A 21,987-nucleotide genomic window follows, 5' to 3' on the forward strand; every position below is an offset into this window, starting at 1 on the left:
TCATTTGTTTATTAGCGATTACCCAAGTTGAGATGATTTTGTACAAGGCTCACACTACTGGTGATGGCTGCTGATACATCGGTCTTGCACAGCTGTCTGAATCCAAAAGTATTCTTGACACAATTCACTAAGGCTGAAGGCCAGGAAGAATGAGGAAAAAGAGCTCTTCCAGGCTGCTGGCTTCGCAAATCCCCGTATTTCCCGATTGCAGCCAGCTGCAGGAGACCCACACTGGAAGCGACTGCCGCTGGCCTGGGTCATGATATTCAGAGTTGAAAATCACACCCCATTGTGTGTATTGTCCTAACTAATGCGATGCTTGCAATTTATCATAGACAAAGTATTTGAAGCGTGCACAGACAGAATATTCTAAAGGTGCAGTTTTAAGACAAACTTAATAAAATTTGACATTCAAATGATTTCTGGATTTATAACTGATGATTTCTTTAAGCAATACTCCGTGCTCAATTTTCAAATTGAAATAGCAGATTTACAGTCTCGGTAAGGAGTTTAGTAACTCCACGTCCACACTCTCCCCCCACCAACACCTTCCCCAACTTCAGCTGCCAAATTGCAATATGTTTGATTATATCTCAGCTGCTAGATTACTTTGTATGGTGCAACTCATCAACAGCAATGCACAGAAACGTGCTTTGCTGAAAATATCGCATTGACATGGTTGTTGGAATACAGCAATCATTTACCCGCTTATCAGAGGTGCAACGATCAATTACAGTTTGGCTTTCTCCCTTGGGCCACATGCAGCAAAATTACAGTGCAAAATCAATAAACTGTTCATAAAATTGCAAGGGTTTGCAACACTTTGGTAACCACTTGCTCTGCAGCCCTCTCAAACCATATTCTAATGGGATCAATAATGGGACATCAGAGGATTTTTGAAGTCTCATTATTAATCCCTTTATCATCCTGTGGTCATAAATCTTGCAAAAAGGTTCTGTTGTGTTGGTTGAAATGACTATGGTCTTGCACAATTGAATTCTGGTCTGTTTACTCATCAGTTGAAGCGATGTATGCTGCCTGATCAATGGCTGAGAGATGTTTCCCTATAAAGATCTGAGAGATGCTGAAGAAAAAAGGCATTTTAGCTCGTTTTCCTGAAGTACACCCCAAAAAGGAAATACATAATTGAGTCTTAACTTGGACATCATTGAGCTAGCAAATTAGATCTGAAAAAGTTGAAACTGTTTGTTCTTAGAATTATTCCTTGTATTTTATCCCCTTACTCTTTTTAGGGTTACTCATTCCACACTACACACACTATTGAAGAAGATTGTATAGAAAGCCACTGCCAGGCCTATGGCTTTAACCATGGACAAGAGCATAGGCAGGAGCAGGCAGGCTTTACTATAGGTGGGGTGTGTCAGCCTTACCCATGGGAAGCAGCAGTCAGTCTTATCTTTAAGTAGCAGCATTCTATCTCAAATATAGGTGGTAATAGTTAAGAAAGAAAAAATTAGCATTTATATTTGCTGAGAGCTGGCATGGGCTCGACTGGCCGAATGACCTTCTTCTGTGCTGTAACCATTCTATGATTCTATACAGCACGTTTCACGAACTCAGGATACTAGCAGGTACTGTAGAATACTGGTTATGTTACTGGACCAGTAATATAGAGGCCAGTACTAACAATCCAGAGATGTGAGTTCAAAATCTCATCACGGCAGTTGGAGAATTTAAATTCAACTAATTAAATAAACCTGGAATAAAAATCTAGTATCAGTAATGGTGACCATGAAACTACTGGAAGTTGTAAAAACCCAACTGGTTCGCTATTGTCCTTATTGCAAGGAAACCTGCTATCCTTACCAGTCTGGTCTATATTTGACCCCAGACTCACAACAATGTGGTTGATTCTTAAATTCCTGCTGAAATGGCGTGGCAAGCCACTCTGTTGTATCAAAAAAAACTGCTGCGATGGACTGTAGTGGTTCAAGAAGGTGGATCACCACCATCTACTCATGGGCAATAAATGCTGGCCTGTGAAGAAAGGAATAGGAAAAGGGAAGAGGAAGGTGAAAGAGGGAGTAGTAGAAGAAGGAAGCAAAGTGATGAGAAAGAGGATTCACTAAGCTTGATTGTGAAAGATTCCATGTCTTAATCGATCATTATGAGGTAGATTTTGCAGAATTTTAGTTGTGGTATTGGCGATTTCGGCTTGGGAAAAGCTGAAATTTGGGATTGGGAAAATATACATCAATGATTTAGATGAAGGAATTGAGGGTAATATCTCCAAGTTTGCAGATGACACTAAGCTGGGTGGCGGTGTGAGCTGTGAGGAGGATGCTAAGAGGCTGCAGGATGACTTGGACAGGTTAGGTGAGTGGGCAAATGCATGGAAGATGCAGTACAATGTGGATAAATGTGAGGTTATCCACTTTGGTGGCATAAACATGAAGGCAGATTATTATCTGAATGGCGGCAGATTGGGAAAAGGGGAGGTGCAACGAGACCTGGGTGTCATGATACATCAGTCATTGAAAGTTGGCATGCAGGTACAGCAGGCGGTGAAGGCGGCAAATAGCATGTTGGCCTTCATAGCTAGGGGATTTGAGTATAGGAACAGGGAGGTCTTAATGCAGTTGTACAGGGACTTGGTGAGGCCTCACCTGGAATATTGTGTTCAGTTTTGGTCTCCTAATCTGAAGAAGGATGTTCTTGCTATTGAGGGAGTTCAGCAAAGGTTCACCAGACTGATTCCTGGGATGGCAGGACTGACAAATGAGGAGAGACTGGATCGACTGGGCCTATATTCACTGGAGTTTAGCAGAATGAAAGGGAATCTCATAGAAACATATAAAATTCTGACCGGACTGGATAGGTTAGATGCAGGAAGAATGTCCTCGATGCTGGGGAAGTCCAGAATCAGGGGTCACAGTCTAAGGATAAGGGGTAAGCCATTTCGGACCGAGATGAGGAGAAACTTCTTCACTCAGAGAGTTGTTAACCTGTGGAATTCTCTACCGCAGAGAGTTGTTGATGCCAGTTCGTTAGATATAGTCAAGAGGGAGTTAGATATGGCCCTGACAACTAAAGGGATCAAAGGGTATGGAGAGAAAGCAGGAAAGGGGTACTGAGGTGAATGATCGGCCATGATCTTATTGAATGGTGGTGCAGGCTCGAAAGGCCGAATGGCCTACTCCTGCACCTATATTCTATGTTTCTTTACTTTAGATTGAATTACTCCCAGTTGGTGTGACTCACAAACAACTGGTTGTTGCTGCTTTATTCAGCTCTAATTAATGCCTAAACAGAAGGCTGCCGCACAGAATACACATGTGTGCGTGTCCATATCTTTCTGATCACACAGAACAGTTAAACTGCAACCACAAGATACTCAAAGAAATAGAAACTTTACAACAAAAAATAATTACATGAAAATAAATGCAAATAAGTATTCTCAAGACCCAGGTGAAAGATGTTAATTTTATTGAAATCATTGTCATTGTAGTCTGCAGTAAAAAAATCACTTTGCCAGAAAGATGGAGGAAAAAAACATTTCACATTGCAAAACCTCTGAAAAATTGAGGGGTCAAAATTGGTTATGGTCATTTTTGCGGCAGTGTCACCGCCTGAGTGCTGATTTTAGCTGCCTTTAGCTAAAAGTGGCGTTGCACACTCATCCTCAGGCGCCAACGGGGCGGGAGCTCAGGTGGCTGACTCGATTTCGCAACAGAAGGCTGCCGGCACGCGAGCTGGGGAAATGGGAGCTGGGAAAACGGGGGAAAAAAGCTAAAACTTCTCCGACCTACACACACACTTCCCCACCGGTACAACTAGTAAATAAATGTTGAAGTAAATAAATAAAAAACTTACCTTGATCTCTGGGCGATTCCGTCTGAGATCCACTATGTCCGCACCACTTTTTGTAGGCTGTACGAACGCCTGCCGGTGAGGCCACCGTAGAAATGCAATATTGTTACAGCGGCGCCAAGGGGGCATTGCACGCTGGATGACGTCACCACATGGCTGTTGTTAGAGGGCACAGCATTAACTCTTGGTGCCTCCACCAAAGACCAACTCAATTTCGACAGAGGCATGGACGTCGCTAACGGCCGATGGTAGGCCTTTGCCGCCCATCACCGCCGTTAGCGGGCCGCGTTATCAAGGGAATTCCGGCCCCTGAGTATTATATACAGCCATAAATCAAGGACAGGAAGCAGACCTTGTGAAATCAAACTCTCAATAACAAATGGGAGGCGTTAACTGTTTGCAGGTGTCGCCAGGTTAGATACCTGAGAATGTGACTGCGTTGCCAACATTTGATCATTTGCTCCACTACCAGCACTTCACGACATCAGAATGACCTTTGAGGGTCAAAAGTAAAAATTACGACAGAATATCAAAAACAAGAGGTATGTCCATAGATTCATGGTGGAAATTCTACCCCAGGTTGTTTTTTGTCACAATGACAAATAGCCAAATAGACATCAAGCATTCATGTACTTTTTTGGCTTTATTCCCATTGGTACAAATGAAGGAACATTGACTTCACCTGACAACTTAAATTGCTTTTTCAATGTAGTTAGTTGTTTTCACGCATTATAGGTTGTTCTTGAGTTGTCAGTTCCTTTGGGTCTGTTTCAGCTCTTCTAAAGCAGCTGGTTAGCTTTTTCTTGTTTTCTCGGTTGGCTTGCATGGGAGAAATCACTTTTTTAATAAAAATGTACACAATACACAATAAGAAGTCGATGCTTTTGTTTAGTTTCAGTTATTTTGTTAATTCCCAGGATGTGGCCGTCGCTGGCAAGCTGTTGTTCGAGAAGATGGTGATGGACCTTCTTCCTGAACCACTGCCGTCCATCTAGTGAAGGTGCTCCCACAGTACTGTTAGGTAGGCATTTCCAGGTTGTTTCCCAAATGTAGCTCTTGGTGCAGATTCCAACAGCTCCAACTGGCAGCACAGAGACCGAGATGAGCTCATATGAAGAATTATATCATTCCATGCCACAGATCACTGAAGGTTCAGTGTGCTGCGTCATTGTCTTACACTCCATTCTTATCATTTTAGACTACAAAATAGTATGGGTAACCAAGAAGATGTGTGCCACTGATGTTTATATTGGACTTTGTAGCTACAAGAGTGACCTTCAGCCCCTCATTGTGCAACAGTATTTTATTTTTGCTGACATTAGTCTTGGTAGTCTGTCGTATCCAACAAAGACGTTGATGTGCTAATCATCAATGGCATGCGTCTTCAAGTGGCTGCATCGGCCAATTCTGGATGCACATAGTCTCTTGCACGTCGGACAAGGGAAGTTCGATGTGCCTGATGCTGACAGTACTGCCACCTGATGTTGCCTATCTCTAGTGTCCCGCAGGCGTTGATATCGGCTTTCTTCGAAGGTCTGGTAGGCAGTACTTGTGAGGGTTCGCCACTGGATTTTATTAGCTGCTGTATTCTCGAGGTCCTTTGGTCAGATGCCACAGTACTGGAGGTTAGCCTTGATGCAATCTTTGTAGCGCTTGCGGGGGCGCTCCTGGTGTCTTCGACCTTCACAGAGCTCGCCGTGAAGAAGCTGACGAGGGATCCTTGACTCATCCATGCGGATGACATGTCCAGCCCACCGGAACTGGGCTCACATGATCATCACCTCGATGCTAGTTGATTGTGCTCTCTCCAGAACCTCAAAGTTTGACACCCGGTCTTGCCAGCGTGTGTGGAGTATAGATCTGAGACTGCGCATATGGAAAGCTTCCAACTTTTTGATGTGACGCCTGTAGGGTGTCCAGGTCTCACATCCATAAAGGAGAGATGAGAGAAGGACTGCTCTATACACCAACAGTTTAGTTGACAGTCGGATGTGGTGGTGACTCAACACCTTAGTGCGCAAACAACCAAGTGCCTGGCTGGCTTTACAGGTCCTACACTAGTAACCTCAGATTACTACACTAGTAACCTCAGATTAATTGGTAGAGAATACAACTGCGGTGAAGCACAAGAAGGGGCGGGGTGTATAACCTCCAGTGCCTCTCGCTAACAACCCTGTGGACAGATCCACATCTGAAAAATGATATTGTTTTAACTTGAAACTCCAAGGACTACAAGCTGGGTGATGTTTCAAAAATCCCAAGTGGTACTGCAATTGATGTGAATGGTGAGTTCTTTCACCATGGTTACCCTAATCATCATTAATATTAGGATTAGACCCCTTTACAAACTATTATAAAAGTATACCAAAAATAAATTCCTGGGGTGGAGTGGTCTGACAGAATCCGAACTGAGCATTGATGAGCTGGTTGTGGTGGGTAGGTGTAACTTAATGCCACTATTGATTTGTTTTTCCATTACTTTGTTGATAAATGGGAGGAGATGCATAGACCATGAATTTGCTTTCTCCTGCTTTTTATAGATACGGCATACCAGTCTATTTGCCACCGTATCTGATAGAGACAGGCAATGTTTCGGAGGTGGAAGTAGGCTGCCTGGATGATGAACTAGATGTAGGTTTTGAAGCTCAGCTCCAGCTCAGGCAGGAGGCCAAAGTTGAATGCCATTGTATTGAGCTTGAGCAGGCTGCTGTATTTAACAGGTGTTACACCCCTCATTCTCAAATGGAAAGGGCTTCATGCCAGTTTATGGTGGGTGCTAGGAACATTTGAATATTACCTGAGACAATATGGCATCGGACATCTTTTTCCTTCACCACTTTTCTCTCTCACACGCAAAAAGAGTTGACTCATGCTGGGATTTCGTTCTACTCAGCCTCATCAAAGTGGTCACTGTTTTAGAGTGAGGCTAAACTGGCTATTTTACCATGGAAGGCATCGCAGCTATCCCAGATGTTAAAATCATTTAGCGCCCACACACAAAGGCTTTTCAGCAGGAGTTACTGGATCACGACTCGCCCCGGAGTGCATGGGACCAAGTGTGGTGCCCCTAATTCTGACCTAGATGGGTCCATCAATCTCACCATGGACTGGGGATGAAAGATGGAACCATTCCCAGTCTGCACAGCCCACTTCCCTAATAGACAGTCTGTGCTTATCAACTTAAACCATTGGGAGTACAACAGCTATCTTCTGTTAAATGCCAATGCTGTGGATTATGATGGATTCCTTTGACAGCTGGTAATGAATAGCTTTAGAAGCAATGAATAAGTGGTGGTGGAGAACAAAATAATCAATTTGCCCTTTTACATTAAGTCAGCCATTTATCGCCAGCATCTGCTGTCACTGTCTGGTAGAAATTATTGGCATTTTTTATTGATTAAACAGTAGGCTTTGAGCAAAATCTCTCCTGGAAAGCTGATCATTGATTTGGTGCTTAAGTCAGGTTTCAGACAGCATTGCAACCTACACTGGAATTCCACAGAGAGAATCAGCCACCACAGGATGGCATCCAATTCTGGCAGCCCACACAAACCCGACTTCAAAATATTAAAATCGAAACCTACACCTTGTGCAATCCATCATTATGACACGGATTTTACTTAATGGTGTCTAAAAAAAATCTAAAGGTTAGCCAGGAGTATATTTTATGATAAGTAATGATGGCAAAGACCAGTGAAGCATTTCTCAATCTCACCATTTATATAGCAGCAATTAACTAGCAATGAAGTCTACATGAAGGGCTTTATTAAGTTTGTGATGAATGAATGAATGTATGCAGCGCTGTACCTGTCTGAACTAATTGAGAGGCACAGATTTCAGAGGCTAGGGTATGGGCACTATAATGGGGTGGCAATTGTGGCACTGTCCAAGTTAGCCCTATGGTTCTCTACCCCAGAGGCCATGACTTAAACGTGGGATGCAGGGACATCATGGACTACAGCCACTGCAGATCATTTATAGGAACTTTTCTTTCCCCAATGCTGTGGTTACCGCAGTCATGGCTATTTTATCTATTCACTCTCAGAAAGCTACTGTTTTAAGCACATACTAATTTTTCATGGGTCTGTATGTAAGATTTGGAGGATGAATTCATTAGCTTCTAAATCTAATCATTACTTGTTGCCAAAGGAATCCATGGACAGCATTGGCACAGAAGAGAAGGTGCATTGGCACTGCAGAGAAGGTGGTCTTTGTGCTCCCAATGATTTAATTAGTAGGATCAGGCTGCCGATTAGGGAACTGGGCTGTGCAGACCATGACGGTCCCAGGTTTGTTCTCTGGTCTGTGCTGAGATTGCTGGGTTCAGCTATGACAGAAATGGGAACACCATGAATGGTCTCGGCACTCCTGGGCTAGTCGTGATCCAGTTGTACAATAATTGGATGAGATGATTTGGAAAGGCAAAGAATAATTAGGGACGGTCTGCATGGATTTGTTAAGGGAAGATCGTGTTTGACTAACCTGATTGAATTATTTAAGGAGGTAACCAAGAGGGTCGACGAGCGTAGTGTGTACGATGTAGTATATATGGACTTTAGCAAGGCTTTTAATAAGGTCCCGCATGGTAGACTGGTCATGAAGGTTAAAGCCCATGGGATACAGGGCAAATTGGCAAGTTGGATCCAAAATTGGCTTGGAGATAGGGAGCAAAGGGTAATTGGTTGATGGATGTCTTTGTGACTGGAAGGAAGTTTCCAGTGGGGTTCCGCAGGGCTCAGTACTGGGTCCCTTACTTTTTGTGGTATATATCAATGATTTAGATTTGAATATAGGGAGTATGATTAAGAAGTTTGCAGATGACAGTAAAATTGGCTGTGTGGTTGATAATGAAGAGGAAAGTCATGGGCTGCAGGAGGGTATCAATCTACTGGTCAAGTGGGCAGAGCAGTGGCAAATGGAATTTGATTCAGAGAAGTGTGAGGTCTTTGGGAGGGCTAATAAGGAAAGGATAGTGTAGAGGAACAAAGGGACCTTGGATTGCTTGTCCACAGATCCCTGAAAGTGGCAGGCCAGGTGGATAAGGTGGTTAAGAAGGCATACGGAATGCTTGCCTTTATTGGCTGAGGCATAGAATATGAGCAGGGAGGTTATGCTTAAATTGTATAATACTTTGGTTAGGCCACAACTGGAGTACTGCTTGCAGTTCTGGTCGCCGAATTATAGGAAGGATGTGATTACACGAGAGATGGTGCAGAGGAGATTTGCTAGGATACTGCCTGGAATGGAGAATCTTAGTTATGAGGACAGATAGGAGAGGCTGGGTTGGTTCTAATTGCAACAGAGGAGGTTGAGAGGAAACCTCATTGAGGTGTACAAAATATTGAAGGGCCTGGACATAGTGAATAGTAAGGGCCTATTTCCATTGGTGGAGGGGTCTATTACGAGGGGGCATAGTTTTAAGGTGATTGGTGGAAGGTTTAGAGGAGATTTGAGGTGGAGGGGGGCAGAGGGATGTGGGGATTTGGAACTCGCTGCCTGGAAGAATGGTGGATGCAGAAACTCTCACCACATTTAAGAGATGGTTGGATGGGCACTTAAAGTGCAGTAACCTGCAGGGTTACAGAACTAGAACTGGTAATTGGGATTAGACTGGATGACCTTTTGTTGGACGGCGCAGATATGATGGTAAGTACTGCAGAGAAGAGAATACAGCCAGGGTGATCTCCTGGACTAGTTTCAATCGCCTGGATGGGTTGGAGAGGAATTTTCCCAGATTTTTTCTCCCTAAATTGGCCTTGGTTTTTATCTGGTTTTTGCCTCTCCTAGGAGATCACATGACTCCGGTTGGGGTGAAGTGTGGAATGTTTCAGTATAAGGGGTGTTGCAGTTGTGTGAGATGGACTGATTGGGCTGGGTGCTCTTTGCCTTTCCATTATTGTTCATAGGTTTATATGCAACCTTTAGGGCTGATGACCAAGGGTCGTGTGGCTCTTTGTTGGCCGGCGTGGACACGATGGGCCGGAATGGCCTCCTTCTGCGCTGTAAATTTCGATGTTTCTATATTTCTATGAGGAGGTCTTTTTTCAACCAGAGGGTGGTGTGGCAGGGGTCTGGAACTCATTGCCTGAAAGGGTGGTAGAGGCAGAAACCCTCATCGCATTTAAAAAGTACTTGATATGCACTTGAAGTGCCGTAACCTACAAGACTACAGACCAAGAACTGGAAAGTTGGAATAGGCGGGATACCACATTTATAACTGTGATTGTATATAACTAAATCACTGGTCCAAGAGAGCAATCAAAATTTGGCAATTTTGAGACCACTTTAAGGGCTCAATTTTCCCCAATGCCATTTTTTGGCATATTGCAAGTGTTACGCCGGTTTTTTTTTTAGCTCTGACTGCTCCAAAAAAATAACTAGCAAGTTTCCCCGTTCTATTTTTTGAATTTGGCATCGCGCAGACTGTCCTTTAGCTTCAGAGGGTGGAGCCTAATGTCTGCACCGAAAAAACAATGCCCCCTCTTCTGCGCATGCGCGAAAAAAAATTTTTTTTGATGTGATTGCTATGGGCATGCATGCCCAGTACAGCTCCCGATCTGCATTCGGCCAATTTTAAAGAGCTAGTTGTGTGTGAGAACTTTAATTCTTATTGGAAAAATCGGAGCTGCAATACAATGTGCAACGCGGCTCAAGGACCAAGAATTTCTTACAGGATGAAGTGGAGGCACTAGTTACTGTAATTGAGGTCAGATGGCAGGAGCTGGACACCAGCAGAGGTTACATAAAAGTTACAGCAAAAGAAATGAAGCAACATTGGAACCAACTTGCAGAAGATTAATGTGCAATGCTGTAGAGGAGAACAACTTCCAATCCCACCTTCCAGACCAAGAGCATGGGGGTGAGAGGCAGAGGGAGGGGAAGGTGATGGATGAAGCCCACAATGTTCTACTCATACTGGAGGAGGTGCAAGTGCCGCCCATTGAGGTGCCAGGCCCTTTCCTGATTGGTACAAGGGTTGGGACATACCATGGTTTCGCTTAGTCCGAGGCTGGCGAGTCCAGTGGGCTGCAGCGAGGCACACCCAGGGCCCCACTGTCCAAGGTTGCGGGTCCCAGTGGGATGCAGGAGCCACACCCAGGGTGAGGAGGGAAAGGAGACCTCAACAGCGCTCTCCTTTAGTGCAGGATCTAACAGATGTGGTTCAGATGATGGAAATGACTGCAGAGAGCATTGACCTTACCGATCACTCCTGGACACCATCAGTGGGGTGGGTAACGAGGTATCGGGATTGCCGGGAGAGGTAACAACACTCTCACGAGAAATGGGAACACTGTCCAGTCACATGAGGGAGGGAATTTCTCAGGCAGCTGATACAATGTCGGTGCACGAGGGAGGGAATGATTCACTCCCTCATGTTCGCCGACAGTGTATGTCGGAGTTAGCTGTGGCGATAAGGGAATAAGCCCAGACCCCGCGCTCATTGACAGAATCAACAGCCACTCCCGCTCCAATTCCCAGACCAGCCTCTGAAGAGGTCCAAGCCAGGCCTTCCACATTACCCCCTGCCCCCTGGCCATCAAGAAGTGCGCATTAACCTAGATGTTCGAAAGAATAAGCTCGGTACCAACCCGAGAAACGCTGCGCCACCGCCTGCGGGCAGGGGTGGAATCAACAGGACCAAGTGCAGCGGCCGGTCTTAGAATAAGGTGGAGGAGAGATGGATGTAGCCTTTCTTTGCTGTTGTTGTTGTTATGATTGTTGTTACTGTTGTAACTGTTCTCAAATTAAAAGTTTTTTGTAAGTTACGCAAATTTAAAAGTTTAAAAGTTTGTAAGTGATCTTAACCGAAAACTTTAAAGTTTGACACCGAATATTTTTATTAAAGTTAAGTACAAACAAGTGTTTGTTAAACTTTTGAATAAAATATATTCTAAATTATAACTGAATCATTTCCATTATTTGTTCCATTATTAAAACAACTTTTTGAACTAAAGGAGAATCATTTCCATTATTTGTTCCATTAACACACCACAACATTACGGAATTGGTCCAAACAGTAAACATGGTCCATTTGGAATAGTTGCCGCTGATCCTTCAGGCAGAAAAAGTGTTCATGGATGAGCTGCTGGCGCAAGGCTCGAGCAATTGTTAAAGAGGCATGAAGGCCCGCCCTCCTCTGCCGTCAAGTTCTGGGTTCAGGTGGTTGTATGACTTCCTCGTCCTCATCCTCCTCCTCGTCATCGACATCTTTCTCCTCGTCATCAGCCACTCTAACCTCAGGAGGGTCTTCTCCTACCAGCTGTTGCTGCCTCATGATGGCTTATCTGTGCAACATGCAGCACACAACAGTGAACTGACCGACAATCTCAGGGGAGTATTGCAAGTAGCCTCCGGAATGGTCCAGGCATCAGAAATGCTGTTTCAAGATGCCAATGGTCCTCTCTGTTATGCTTCACGTCGCAATGTGCGACATGTTGTATTCCCGGTCGGCTTCCATCCCGGTTACGCGTAGGAGCGTCATGAGCCAGGTGGCGAGGGCGTACCCTTTGTCTCTCAGTAGCCAGCTCTGCCCTTCTGGCTGCTGCTGAAATATGGCAGATGCAGGGCTCTCGCCTAGGATGAATGCATCATGGATGCTCCCAGGATATCTTGCATCAACTGACATGATGCAATGTATGTCGTCACATGCGAGAGGCACATTCATGGACATTCTGATCCTGTACATGTTGGAATCCTCCAAAGGTGCTCGCAAGGCCATGTGGGTACAATCAATGCAGCCCTGTACCTTTGGGAAGCTAGCAATCCTGGATAAGCCCACAGCTCTTTCACGCATTGCCTGGATGGTCATGGAGAACTTTATGGAGTCATTCCAACAGGCATATAGTGCAGCAGTCACCTCCCGCATGCAGATATGTGTTGCTGGTTGAGAAATGAAGCACACATCCCCAGTTGGGCCTGAAGGCTTGCACGAGGTATGGCATTGTCAGTATTGCCCAAATGATTAAATTGTATCTTTGCAAGAAGCTCAAAACAGCAGGACAAGCTTATTTGTTCTCTCTCTCCCCAAGGTCAACACCCTCGTATGGAGCACACCCAGGTTGCACATGTGCACTAGGCTTGCTTAGAACACGAAGCTAGGCATTCAAATGAGGGCATTTGGAGCAATGAAGTCAAATGCAAGTTTTTAATTTTAGATTTTTTTGAAAGTACCACTCCACCACCAACCGAACGTCTCCTCACCGGGCTCGCGGGTCAGCCGGCAGAATCGTTCCCCTGTCCGGACACAGGAGCTCGGCAAACATCCCCGCCACCCCCGCCGGGCTTCTTTTGATGCTCCTGCATCGTGTAAGGGTTCTGATCCCTTCAGTTCGGCTTCCGCACATCCCCACCACCCCCCCGGGCTTCTTCGGAAGCCAAGCCCCGAGCCCGTGTCCAGGCGAGGGACCAATTCTGCCGGCTATCGCTTCGACCGTTGAGCCCAGTTTGGAGACGTTCAGTGGTGGTGTGGCACTTTGAAAAAATCCAAAATTAAAGAATTGCATTCGATTTCCATTTTCTGCATTTTAAGTTTGAAAAATTTTAGCTTCATGATACATATTCTTTGTCTTCTTGACCCCCTTCAAAACTTTGACTAAAAACAATGGCGTCTTTCTGCGCCGATTTTTTAATGTGCGGTTTTTCTTGAGTGCCCAGAAGGTTTTTTGAGAGTGGTCACATACGCCATCTTAGGAAAAATGTAAGTTGGCCAAACTTGCATAAATGTGAAAAACTGGCGCAGACATCAGGTAACGCCCCCTATAACACACAAAAAAACTAAGCTAAAAAAATCGTAATTAACTGAGTTACGCTGGCGTCCAATCTTCGGGGAAACTTGGATATTTTAATTTAGGCCAAAAAAAGTGGTGAGCGCCAAAAAAATGGTGCAGGTAACTGGGGAAAATTGAGCCCTAAGGAAGTAACTTCAAACTGCCCTAGCTTCACAACAACTGCTCTAGAGTTACAAAGCCCACAGACCATTTAACTATTCACGGACATAAAACATCTCACTATTTTCCAAGTTCGGTGAGTGGAGTCCTGCACATCTATTTGTGTATGCAGTGTAGAGCTCTGCTTCATCTAGGTGTGGAGCTGTGATTGCCGGCACCACACTAAAGCTGTATTAAACCAATACTTCAACTAGAAAGATTTGCAATGAAGGAACACTGCTTTGATACACACTTCTGTGGTGCATACCAGTTTGACTTCCATTCATCTTTGTAATATGGTGATTACTTCAAATATAATTTGTTTTACTAATTGGATATTCATAGTCTAAGGTCATTATAAGCCATGAGTGTAACGGTATTCAATCATCCAATTATCCTCCTTAATAGAGATAAGCACTTTCATTATCTTGTAATTATGCTTTTTGGGTAATTGACAAAATATTCTTTTAATTCTTGCTTTTTACATCCTCCTTCAAAACATGCTGTTTGATAAAATGAATGACAAAGATAAGCATTTTTATGTAGTTATCGATCATTTACCACAGTACAGCTTTCCCCCTGCCCCTTTGTGTCTCTAGATTCAGTTGTCATTCTCCTTTTCACCAATAAAGCACTGTGAGGCATTTGTTTGACTGTTATACTGGCCAACAGGCTTGAACAAAGTACTATAAATAGTGAATGAAACTCCTTTGTGAGTTTTATAATCCATTTATAAAGGCAACTGGAGGCCATATATATTCCAACATCCAATCTTTATCCGGTGCTATGCAATATCTGATCTACCAGTTCAGAAATGGGACTGGCAGAGGACAGAACCAGACTCAGGTGCACATCACATACCATTGCCAATTTGGGTGTATTATCATCATAAATTGACATGGCTTTGGGATCTGAAATCGCACCCTCAACCCATTACAGCAAATGTACTGCTTCCACTTTTTTTCACCATTTCCCCATGACCAGTCATCTTTCCGTCTCCTTGTACTGCCCAGTGACTTGAGTTATCACAGAAAGTAAATGCATACACACAATAAATAGTAAGCATATCTGTGCATATTATTTAACATGCAAATACTTAGTGGTGGTGCCTACTGTGGCACCGCCTGCCTATCTCTCATCCAGTTGCAATATTAAGGCACTTTACTTTTAGGCATCCCATCCTCGGTGCACTCTGGCTTATCTATATAAACAGAGGTATGGTTAACGTCAGATGCAGTCAGTTAGCTCCACTAACTGACAGATATACTGGGGTTTCTGCTTTTGTGCATCTAGCCCACGATTTTCCTCTCATTGAAGTGAATGGGCAGAAAATCACGGACTAGTGAGCAAAGAAGCCCAGTAACATTCTCATCACCAGTTAGCATGACACAGCCAAGAAAGCACGAGGCATCTCAACTTATTTTTCCAAAAGGTTCTATTTGCTAACCTTGCATTACAACATGCCTTAAGGTACCTCCTGTCAATAATTTTGTAGAAATGTTGGTGTAAATACAACTCTCTCACCCAGTTTTTCCCAGAGAGGGAGATACTCATGATTCTTGGAGAACCCTTAAAGTAACAGTAGTATACACATTGGTAAGTGAATGTGCTAAATCATAGTCTCACCCTGGTTCTGTATTCTGGGGACTGGATGGATGGGCTGGGGGGGGGGGGGGCGGGGTTGTTGGCTAGATGCACCTGATGTGAACCATACACCCTTATGTTTATTTATTGACCTGTTGAGCTGTCAAAGAGCATCAAACAATGCTGCCCAGTATAGAATCAAACTTTCTGCATCTGATGGGCTGTGTATAACCAGCATCACTAAAACAAATTACCTGTATCTCATTGCCATTTGTGGTACCTTGCTGTGTGCAGACTGGTTGGTGTATTCCCTGTCTTACAACCGTGACTTCATTTCAAAAACAATTGCAATTAAAAATAGCCAGCCATTTAAAAACATTGAGATAATGAATGAGCCGGCATATTTTTAAAGGATCATTTTCATCAAAACTCTAAAAGAATTAGCTTTGCTGAAACATGTTGAACTGGAGAAATTATTTTTCGAGATATACGTGCTTAATTAGAAGACAAAAATAATTTTTCCACAAAAGTGAAGTCTCATTAAGATTAAGGAGCATAAAGCAGGCTGCACCTCAGCAAATGAGACAGCAGCAGTTCATCAACAGTCAAGACGAATGTATGATCATTTACATACATTTCACAAATTGAAAGGATAATTAATTGTATAGAGCTAAAGTGGTAATCTGTAAGAAAGTGTTATGTTTTGCTCACTATGAAATTGCATAGTCAACAAGTTCCCCACTGGAGTGGAACTAAACTACAGAACCTGTTCAACCTTCGCCATCTCCAGGCCAGATCCAACACCACCCCAACCTCTGTCGTTGAGCTACAGTACGCGGACGACGCCTGCGTCTGTGCACACACAGAGGCTGAATTCCAAGACATAGTCGATGTATTTACTGAGGTGTACGAAAGCATGGGCCTTACGCTAAACATCAGTAAGACAAAGGTTCTCCACCAGCCTGTCCTCGCCGCACAGCACTGCCCCCCAGTCATCAAGATCCACGGCGCGGCCCTGGACAACGTGGACCACTTCCCTTGTCTCGGGAGCCTCCTTTCAACAAGAGCAAACATTGACGACGAGATCCAACACCGCCTCCAGTGCGCCAGTGCAGCCTTCGGCCGCCTGAGGAAAAGAGTGTTTGAAGACCAGGCCCTCAAAACTGTCACCAAGCTCATGGGTTACAGGGGCCGTAGTAATACCCACCCTCCTGTATGGCTCAGAGATGTGGACCATGTACAGTAGACACCTCAAGTCGCTGGGGAAATACCACCAACGATGTCACCGCAAGATCCTACAAATCCCCTGGGAGGACAGAGACACCGATGTTAACATCCTTGTCCAGGCCAACATCCCCATATTGAAGCACTGACCACACTTGATCAGTTCCGCTGGGCAGGCCACATAGTTCGCATGCCTTACACAAAACTCCCAAAGCAAGTGCTCGACTCAGAACTCGCCCACGGCAAACGAGCCAAAGATGGGCAGCGGAAACGTTACAAGGACACCCTCAAAGCCTCCCTGATAAAGTGCAACAACCCCACTGACACCTGGGAGTCCCTGGCTAAAGACCGCCCTAAGTGGAGGAAGTACATCCGGAAGGGCGCTGAGCTCCTTGAGTATCGTTGCCGAGAGCATGCAGAAATCAAACGCAGGCAGCGGAAGGAGCGTGCGGCAAACCAGGCTCCCTTTTTTCTTTCTCTCCTCATAAGTTACTACCACTTGGCTCCTTTGGAAGTGACTTCCTAGCTGATGGGAGTGCTCTTGGGGTGGAGAAGTGTGGCCACGATTTTAACCTCGTCGCCCAGCGACAATGGTGCATGGGAAGGGTTACAGTATAGTATTAGGCAGTCCCTCATGTCGAGGTGGGTTATAATTAGGCTGAGGCCACTTACCGGCCTGAGATTGCTTCGTTCATTCCCAGCACCATTTCACCTTCGCCAACTTTCAAGTCGACCGAGCCTCCTGCTACAGGCAGACGGGAGGCCTACTTGAAATGCAAAGTAAGAGCAGGAGTGTTCCTCCCGAGCCCCACAAGGAGCCCTTGGGCCTCTTCAGCCCTGGCCTCCCCCTGATCCCCTCCAGACCGCTGGTCCCACTGACTGCTGGGGACTGTTCCCACAGCTCCCCGGCTGCAGCCTCCTGCTGCAAAATCTCCGATCCCACCAGCTGGCCAGGTAGTGATTCTGGCCGGGACTCCTGGAGCATTGATTTAAATGAGGCCCTGCCATTAAGGATCATCGGGACCTCCACATCCCTGGACTCTCTGGGGCTCGTGCGCACTATTCCTGGCCATTTAAAATTAGGGCCCATAAGTGTTAATCTGCTTCCTGCCACTCTGGGCAGCATTTAGAGTAATTTGAACCCTTTGAAGTGTGTGTGAGGTATCTTCTCAAGGTAGCATTGCACTGCAAGGCCTCTGATGAAAACATCTGTCGAATAGTAATGCTTTAAATTTAGCACTTAAAAATTATGACATGACCGGATGTGCAAATGATGCGACTTTTACAATTCTGACCTCTGTTCCCTTGAAACAGGCCTTTAAGAGAAGCTTTCAGACAGTTTTGAATAAAGCGCAGACACAGAAAACAGGCAAGAACAGGTGTGGCAAAGTATTTCTATCGCGCTTTAACATACTATTGGCTCCTTGAATTCAGCGATGATACAATACGTATTCAAGTCAGCTCCAGAAAAATCATGCCTAGGCCTAAATTGATACTATATTTTAAGGGCTACTCATCTTTCTCCGACTTGAAAGATTAACCGAGCCACAGAAATTCAAACACAAATGTACTGTGTCATTCATTCAGATATATGTGTAAAATTGATAGCTCTTTTTTAAGTTAGGAGGCAGCCATTTAAATTCCACAAAGCCCCTGTATATTTTTGGGAGGGCTATTTAAAAGCCTGGAGCTGTTCAAAAATGTTTCAATTAGATCAGGTGTCTGTGAAGAGAGGTAACCTGAACTGAACTCCTCAACGAAAATGAGCTAATCAGACAATGCTGCAAGCTGGCAAGAGTATAGAAGAACTGTTACATCCATAAAGCTATAGGGGTAGAGTTTCCACTAAGTTGCGCTGGTGCAATTCGTCCAAATTTGGCCAAACCAGTGCAAAAGATCACGGAATGTCGTGCAATTCACGTTCAGCACAAATTGAGTTTCCACAATCTTTTGTGTTGTGCTAAAAAAACATGGCGCAGAATCCCGGCCCCGTCCACAAAACTGGCCACACCCCCGATTGAATTAATCGCCATTCCAAGTTTCTGCTAATTGTGCCTTTGTGCAGACCTTCGAGGAAGCTCTGAATATTAAACTATATTGTTTTTAGGTGCAAGGGCACTAATAGGCACCTTTTAAAAGCTTTCAAATATTTTTTTAAATATTTAATTTACTAAAACTGCTGGACACCAATGAAATTAGTAAATGGTTCTGTATAGTATTTTAAAATCATTATCAATTATTTAAAATTGGGTTACTCACAGGTAGTGGACTTGACACACGAATTAAAATGCTTATTTTTGGTGATGCACCCATTTTCAGCTGTATTAATAAAACTGCACTAGGTTACCACTCTTAAATATATCAAGGAATATTTGTTAATGCAATTTTTAAAATAAATTACATTCGGAAACGCTGTCTGGTTGTGCTGGTTCATGGACAATTTTACATTTGTGATCACGCAACGGAGTTTGAGGGGAAACTTGAACCATAAATTTAATTTGGAAAACTAGCGCAATTTTGAGCACAATTTTTACCTGGTTTACCGAATGCACCCAAAGCGGAAACTCTACCCGTAGTCAATTAGAGAGATTGCAAATCATTTAAAGAACATAAGAACATAAGAATTAGGAACAGGAGTAGGCCATCTCGCCCCTCGAGCCTGCTCCACCATTCAACAAGATCATGGCTGATCTGGCTGTGGACTCAGCTCCACTTACCCGCCCTCTCCCCGTAACCCTTAATTCCCTTATTGGTTAAAAATATATCTATCTGTGATTTGAATACATTCAATGAGCTAGCCTCAACTGCTTCCTTGGGCAGAGAATTCCACAGATTCACAACATTCTGGGAGAAGAAATTCCTTCTCAACTCGGTTTTAAATTGGCTCCCCCGTATTTTGAGGCTGTGCCCCCTAGTTCTAGTCTCCCCGACCAGTGGAAACAACCTCTCTGCCTCGATCTTGTCTGTCCCTTTCATTATTTAAAATGTTTCTATAAGATCACCCCTCATCCTTCTGAACTCCAACGAGTAAAGCCCCAGTCTGCTCAATCTATCATCATAAGGTAACCCCCTCATCTCCGGAATCAGCCAAGTGAATCGTCTCTGTACCCCCTCCATAGCTAGTATATCCTTCCTTAAGTAAGGTGACCAAAACTGCACGCAGTACTCCAGGTGTGGCCTCACTAATACACTATACAGTTGCAGCAGGACCTCCCTGCTTTTGTACTCCATCACTCTCGCAATGAAGGCCAACATTCCATTCGCCTTCCTGATTACCTGCTACACCTGCAAACTAACTTTTTGGGTTTCATGCACAAGGACCCCCAGGTCCCTCTGCATCGCAGCATGTTGTAATTTCTCCCCATTCAAATAATATTCCCTTTTACTGTGTTTTTTTTCCAAGGTGGATGACCTCACATTTTCCGACATTGTATTCTATCTGCCAAACCTAAGCCCATTCGCTTAACCTATCTAAATTTCTTTGCAGCCTCTCTGTGTCCTCTACACAACCCGCTTTCCCACTAATCTTTGTGTCATCTGCAAATTTTGTTACACTACACTCAGTCCCCTCTTCCAGGTCATCGATGTATATTGTAAACAGTTGTGGTCCCAGCACCGATCCCTGTGGCACACCAATAACCACCGATTTCCAACCCGAAAAGGACCCATTTATCCCGACTCTCTGCTTTCTGTTAGCCAGCCAATTCTCGATCCATGCTAATACATTTCCTCGGACTCCGGTTACCTTTATCTTTTGCAGTAACCTTTTGTGTGGCATCTCATCGAATGCCTTTTGGAAATCTAAATACACCACATCCATCGGTACACCTCTATCCACCATTTATTTTCTTTGTACAAAGCGTTAATACCTACTGTAAATATATATTGTTGTTCTTTATTCATTTACTCATTTACTGTGCAACAAATTTGATTGGCAATTGAAGCCTCAAACAGTATCTAATGTTGTGTCATTCTATTGCTTCTTAGAGGTTAACTAGGATTACATAGGATATACAACAAACAGGTCATTCAGCCCAACCAGTCCATGCCGGCGTTTACGTTCCACTCAAGTCTCCTCCCGTCTTTCCTCATGTAAATCTATCAGCCTAACCCTTTATTTCCTTCTCCCTCATATATTTGTCTCATCTCCCCTGAAATGCATCGATACTATTTGCTTTATCCACTCCCCGTGGTAATGAGTTCCACATTCTCACCAAGCTTTGCGTAGAGAATGTTCTTCTGAATTCCCTATTGGATTTCTTGGTGACTATCTTATATTGATGGCCTCTAGTTACGCTCTTCCCCACAAGTGGAAACATTCTCTCTGTATTCACTCTATCAAAACCTTTCATAATTTTAAAGACCTCTATTAGGTCACCCCTCAGCATTCTTTTTTCAAGAGGAAAGAGATCCAACTTGTCAGGGGATATTGCGGAAGTATGGGACTAGTAGCTAAAGCAAATCAACAGAAAGATTTTCTGTTTTATTATCTTAGGCGTGCTATTAAATTTACCCAGAAATCTGGGCAAGTGTGAACATTTCCAAAGATGTAGGGGCAAGCACTCACTTATGAGGGTAATCTGAGTCAAAGAAGGTAATAATAAAGTGATAAGGGTAAAAAGATTCAAAAATATAACAAAAGGACTAAAAAGAGTAAGCAATTATTAGACTCAACCAGCAAGACAGTCTCAACCCACAAGAAAAAAAAACTTGAAGCTTTCCACAATGTTAATGGGACTCGACAATACCTCCACTGGCAGCACAAATAATAATTCATCTGGAAAAGGTAAATAAAGAATGTTCTAATTCAATATGCATGTCACAGACAATGATGGAAAGCCAAATTAGAAAACTGAATAAACAGATAAAGCAACATCCATCACACTGCAAATTGTTCCATGAATTTGATGAATTAGAAGTAACAGCTGGCAAATGCTTTTCCAATTTAATTTCCGATAATACAATCACCTCAACACAATTAAAATGTCCTTATCCCTCCATTTTGTGCCTGCAATTAGTATCTTACCTGACCTCTCCTGTGTCCTCTGTGACTAGCACATCAGTCTTACAGCTGGCCAAAGGACTGATGGACAGCTCCACCGGAGGCACAACAAAACTTTTACTGACTGGCAGCCATAAACCTTGACCCAGGCTGTAGGTAGACCTAGAAAAAGAAAAAGAGGCCAAATAAATACACATGGGCCGAAATTGGCTATCGCCCCGATTGGGGGTGTAATATTTCCAAGGCCGGATATTCAGCGCTCGGCACAGAAGTCCCGCCTGCGGAAGTTAAATTGGGGTTGCCGCCTCCCACAGGAAGCGGAGCACAAAATCGAGCGCAGCTTTCCTCTCGAGATGGGATCAGGGGGTGCTACCCGAGTGCATCGCAGAGCTCTACGTGGCCTCTCCGTGTAGCACTGAC

The 21,987-nt window shown here is 44.1% G+C and overlaps 1 protein-coding gene across 2 annotated transcripts in view; it reads right to left on the minus strand.

Annotated features, from left to right (window-relative positions):
* The window catches only part of LOC139232516 (astrotactin-2), a 1,052,969-nt gene extending 1,031,313 nt beyond the window's left edge, over positions 1–21,656 (minus strand). For both annotated transcript variants that reach the window (XM_070862850.1, XM_070862851.1), the window contains exon 1: positions 21,592–21,656. The gene's annotated coding sequence lies outside the window, so the exon portion shown is untranslated. The remainder of the gene's footprint in view (positions 1–21,591) is intronic.
* Between the last annotated feature and the right edge of the window lie 331 nt (positions 21,657–21,987).

Source organism: Pristiophorus japonicus, chromosome 20, assembly GCF_044704955.1.
Source record: "Pristiophorus japonicus isolate sPriJap1 chromosome 20, sPriJap1.hap1, whole genome shotgun sequence".
Lineage (NCBI taxonomy): Eukaryota > Metazoa > Chordata > Chondrichthyes > Pristiophoridae > Pristiophorus > Pristiophorus japonicus.